Genomic DNA, 6,122 nt, shown 5'->3' on the forward strand with positions numbered 1-6,122 from the left:
GAGAGAGAGAGAGAGAGAGAGAGAGAGAGAGAGAGAGATGGAGAGAGGAGAGAAGAGGGAAAATCAACAAACAATATATTTTAAAAAATAGAAGCACTTCAAATTTTGTCAAACAAAGGAAAGTTTGAAGAAAGATTTGCTGTTCTGTAAATCCTAGGGCAATTTAAATTTGTTCTATTTCCTTTTTCCTTCTCCCTTGGTGAGGACACAATGCGCCCGCAGATCACTGGGGAAACCAGGGATGTTAATCTTGCAGGAATATTTGCTCCCAGAAGATTTGGAGTAGATATTGATAAGGATCTATGATCTTTTGCTATCTGTAGAGGCAGACTTCATTCAAATCTTCCAGGATGTTTATTCCAGACCCAATCCCCAGATCTTCATCTTCAGCTCCCAGTTAATAGAACTCATTCACAAGAGGGAGATGTCACCTGGACTTTATAGCCTGTTGACCGCTATGCTATCTCAGTCAAAGATCACAGTGGATTCTAGGCCCTGAAACTATGGGACCCACCACTCATGGTCACAGGTACTTCCTAAACAAGCTTCTACATAGTCACACGGCAAGCTTTATTTAGCACCTGGATATGATTATTGTCAGGAAACCATTTTTCTAAATTCTATTGTGTTTAAATATACCTACATTAAACTGCCTGGCATCAGGCTCTAGAAGTTTTGATTCAGGTTGATGAAGTCAATGTGAACTGAATTTTAATTCTCTAATCTGTGACACCTGCAGGGATCTCCTCACTCCCTATGTGGATATAAAAAGTCTGTCATTTTTTGTACTGCCAAAGAGTAGTCTTTGGTGGCATAAAATGATAAATGATTCATATTTTATGTTAATAATTAAGGAACCTGGAGTATAGCACAGTGGTAGAGGGCTTGCCTAACATGAATGAAGTCCTATTTTGATCTCCATCACTACAAAATAAGTAAAGAAATAAATAGGCATATCTCTAATGTCTTGCAGGAAAATATGACTAAAACATAAAGATAATTTAATGAATGTTATTACCTCAAGTTGGCATTGTACTAAGTAATTATGCTTATTTTAAAAGCTAATTTAAAGTATTGCTATATAAGTTATGTGAGCGGCCTAAGTTTCAGTGTGGTTGTATTATTTATATTCCTGCCTCATATATGAATGTTATATTTTCTTTATATCTTTGGTCCTATTTGCCATTTTCTTTTGAGGCCTTATAGTGGTCATGCTTTGAGAAGATGGGTCATCTAACTGAAAAAGTTTTCAGGCATGTATTAGTAGGAGAAGAAAGCAGAACTTGGCAGAACTCATTTGGGATCTAGGGACACTGAGTGAACTACCATCAATAGATATTGATTGATTGCACCGGAGGGAGGGTGTATCACAAGGATGTGATGCTTTAAGTTACAGACAGAAAGGAAAGCCAGGCTGGTGCTGGGAAAAAGCACAAGAGGCAGAACCCCCTCAGAAGATCTATGTTGCAAAAACTAATGGAATGTCACCTCACATAGCAACTGGCAAGGTGGATCAGCTCCATTTTGAGACCTCGTCTCCTCAAAATCTAAGTTCTTGGAGAAAAGCGTCTTTTTGGCCTAGTTTACTTTGCATACCTACTTGCTGGCTAGGAGAAAGAGAAATTGATCATCTCGCCAGAAATGCACATCACGAGGTAGAAGGAATTCCCCCAAAGGACAGTGACTTTCTAAAAGATCAGCAAAAGAGCAAAACTTGAACACACCTGTTCTTGGAATTAAATATTTGTCTCCTGTAAGTCAGTGAAATTAATACCCATATCCAGCTCAAAATACTAGCTGTTTACCCTCATATATGTTTTACTAGTCCTTGGACAAACATTTATGGTTTTTCTAATATATCATTTTGCTTAATGTATTGTCACATTTCTTTGATAGTATGTATAACCACTTTTCTAGAATAGATTATTGGAAAGAACATGAGCATGTGGTGGTGGTGAAGAACACACACTTTGGAGCCCAATTCTGCAGTTGTACATTGTTAATGTTACTCAGGAATGAAGTTTTATTGATGTATAATATAAATTTGAAAATATGATCAAATAGTAAGTAGACAGCTTGGTAAATTTTTCCAAAATGCACACATTCCTACCATATAGATCCAAAAAGAGGGTAAGGTCATCATCACCCCAGAAGTCCCTTTGTTTATCTCATATAATCTATCCCCTCATTAAAACTATTGTGATTTCTATTTTGCCTGTTTTGAACTTTGCTGAAGATATGACTAGGAGACTGGGCTCATTCACTGAATATTTATGTTTATGAGGTTCATCCATGTTGTATGTAGTTGCAATTTGTTTTATAAAGAATCTCATGTGATTGTGTCACAAATATCCATGCTACTGTTTGTGGACATATAGACTGGCTAACTTATTAACATCGTTCTCCAGCTCTTTATATGCATGCCTGTTTTGATATCCACCCAATCATAAATTAACCAGTTTTACCAAACACAGTGCTCAGCAGTGTTTCAAAATCAATGTACCAAGAGATGTTCCCTGTGTTTGATAGAGTGCTGGGTGTTCCTTCTCCTTGACAATAACTTTTTAAAAAATCTTTAAACAATTTGCCGAATGTAACATTGTTCTAAAATCCTGTAGTGAGGGAAGCAATATTTAGGATTTTGGACACAGAGTTCTTTGCTTTTACATACAGGACTCGGTTTCCTTGTTGGTTTTTTTTGGAGGGACTCTGCATGACAGTAACCAGGTGATGTGGGATTCCCCTCTGTATGCTGTGAATACCATTGGTTAATAAGGAAACTGGCTTGGCCTGATAGGGTAGAATAGAGGTAGGTAGGGAAAACTAAACTGAATGCTAAGAGAAAAGAGGCAGAGTCGGAGAAGCCATGGAGCCGCCGCCAGAAACAGACACACTGAAACTTTGCTGGTAAGCCACAGCCTTGTGGCGACACACAAATTAGTGGAAATGGGTTAAATTAAGATATAGGAGTTAGCTAGAAATATGCTTAAGGTATTGGCCAAACAGTATCGCAAATAATATAGTTTCTGTGTGGTTATTTCAGGGCTGAGCTACCCTGAACAAACAAGTGACCTTTCTACAACAACCAGGCACTTCATCACCCTACAACATAGTAACTTGTACATCTTCCTACAGATTTGAGGCCAAGTGTTCTTTTATGCTATTTTTAAATGACCCATATTCTCACAAATTCATAGAGCACAGCGTGACAATTTAACATGTGATAGTTAATATACAGGGTCATGTTTCCAAGAGCTCTACACAGTTGTGCTGTTGATGAGAAGCATGATAGAAGATTAAAACACTTTTTCATCCTGTACTTCAAAGTACAGGGTAATTTGCCAAGTCTTATAATTTTCTCAAGTATTGCCATTGTTGGTTGTCTCCAAATTAGACTGGTCAAAAGGTGACTCATTCTTAGGAAGCTGTAATTTAAATTTTTATTGAGTCACACCAAGGAGCTGGCTGACTTTCAGTTTTGTTTTAATTTGTTTTTGACTTTTCCATATTTTTAATTTGTGATTATTTTTAAAATTTTAAATTATGCAAAATTCTCAGAAGTTTACTTCAGTTTTTAGGTCAAAGTAATTTTGAGGAAGCAAGCTGATAGAGGAGGAGAGAAGGTACAGGTTCCAGGGAAATCCTGACACTAGTGGGTTCAGGGCTAGCAAGGGTAGAACTTAAAAGGGGGTAGGATGTTCTGAAGTGTATTGCTTATAATATACATCATGGACAATAGCTTGTCAGTTGAAGTTCAAAGTAACAGAATTTATGAGTAATTGAAAATGGCATTTTTTTCAAAGTGAAAGCTAAGCAATAACTTTTTAAAAAATTGGGTTCCATACTAAAATAAAGCTGATGATTAGTTCCTAAAAGGGAATAAAACTCTTCGGGTTTCTATTGCTATGAAGAGACACCATGACCACAGTAACTTGTAAATAAAAGCATTTAATTGGTGTGGCTTGCTTACATATTCAGAAGTTTTATCCATTAGCATCATGACAGAGAACATGGTGGCATGCAGGCAGATATGGTGCTAGAGGAGCAATTGAGAATCTTACTCTTGCAGGCAACAGGAAGTAGTCTGAGGATCACACTGAGCAAAGCTTGAACAAATGAGACCTCAAAGCTTGCACTCACAATGACACACTTCATCCAACAAGGCCACACCAATTTAAACAAAGCCACATATAGTAGTACCACTCCATAGGGGCCAAGCATTCAAACACGTGAGTCTATGAGGGCCATTCCCATTCACACCATCACATTCTACCGGCCCCCAAATCCCTGTAGCTATATTATAATCCAAAAATGCATTCAGTCCCCATAGTCTATCACAGTCTCAACCCTTTTCTGAAGTTCAGTTTCTTCTCTGTCTCATTCAGTTTCTTAACTATAATCCCCTGTAAAACCAAAATCAAAAAGCAGATCACATACTTCCAACATACAGTGGCACAGGATAACATTACTGTTCTAAGAGGTAGGGAAGGGAGCATAGAAAGGAAATACTAGAACAAAGCAAGACCAAAGAACCAGATGGGCAAACTCCAAACTCTGCATCTTCATGTCTGATGTCAAACTGTTCTTCAGATCTCCAATTCCTCTTAGCTATGTTGATTACAACACACTTCTCTCTTTTGGGCTGGTTCCCTTCCTATTGGCGGCTTTCCTTGGCAGGTATCCCATAACTCAGTCATCTCCAAGACAGTCTAGGCATCAGCTTCACAGCTTCACACTATGGCCTCTCTGGGCCTCCATTAGTGGACATTCCTGCCACACATCTGGCCTTAGAGACTTTCCTTAGCTGTGGAGGGAGAGTCCATAACCCCTTTTTATCTATCCTTGACTCTACATGGAGAACCACATGGCCGAAGTTGCCAATTTCTGCTGCTTGCTGGGACATGGCCAACTTGTTCAATTATATCTTTACCAACTTTCTGTTTTCCATGATTTCCTTCACTGACTAAGTTTGGCTGTCCTGGAACTTGTTCTGTAGACCAGGCTGGCCTTGAACTCAGAGATCTACTTGCCTTTACCTCTGGACTGTTGGGATTAAAGGCATGTACCACTGTTATAGGAAGCCGCTTATTCGTTTCCCGGCCACTCAGACTCCCGAAATAACCACACAGAAACTGTATTAATTAAATCATTGCTTGGCCTGTTAGCTCTAACTTCTTATTGGCTAGCTTTTATATCTCAACCCATTTCCATTATTTTATGTCTTACAATGAGGCTTGTGGCCTACTGGCAAGGTTCTGGCATATCTGTTTCTGGTGGCAGCTCTATGGCTTCTCTCTGACTCCTTTCTCCCAGCATTCAGTTTAGTTTTCCCCACCTACCTCTATTCTGCTCTGAGCAGGCCCAAGACAATTTCTTTATTAACCAATGGTATTCACAGCATGCAGAGGCAAATCCCACATCATACCACTATACCCTACTTCAAGCTTTTCTTTAAGTCCCTTCACAAGTTGGAAACTTAGCTTGATGGAATCTTTTTCCTGGGGTCTCTACTCTCTATTTTCCATTTATTTTTTTAATTTTTGAATTTATTCTTTGCATATTTCATATAATGCCTCCCTATCCCACCCACCTCCCCCACCCAAATAAAACAAAATATAAAATTTAAGAAAATAAAAGGAAAACTCATCATGGAAGCTGCAGTGTGACATAGTGGGTCATGCAGCAAATCCTTACATTTATCCATTTTTACATGCAGGCTTTCTTTGTAGAGAATCATTCATTGGTCTAGTTCTAGGCCCCGGTCTCTGCTGCACCATCAACATTGGACCCTCATTGGGACTCTTCCTGGACATCCCATTGCTGTCCTATGTTGTGTATCCTGCATCCCTGGGTCTGCAGGACTGACCTCCCCCCCCCCATGCTCCATGCTCCAGCAGATCACAGATGAGGTAGATGTTGAGGTGGACCAACACATAACCTGGGTTCTGGGCCTGGGTAGTTTCAGGGTTGGTCAGCCTACCAGTTATCCCCTGTCTTTGCAGTCAGGGTGATCTCTCCAGCATTGCCTCGGCTAGTTCACTCTTTAGTTCATTTCTTAATGTTTATCTCCTTGAACACAGGACTTAACTCCATTGATGGAGGAAGGTCATTGGTTAATTAAA

The sequence above is a fragment of the Microtus ochrogaster genome, linkage group LG1 (genome assembly GCF_000317375.1).
Source record: "Microtus ochrogaster isolate Prairie Vole_2 linkage group LG1, MicOch1.0, whole genome shotgun sequence".
NCBI lineage: Eukaryota > Metazoa > Chordata > Mammalia > Rodentia > Cricetidae > Microtus > Microtus ochrogaster.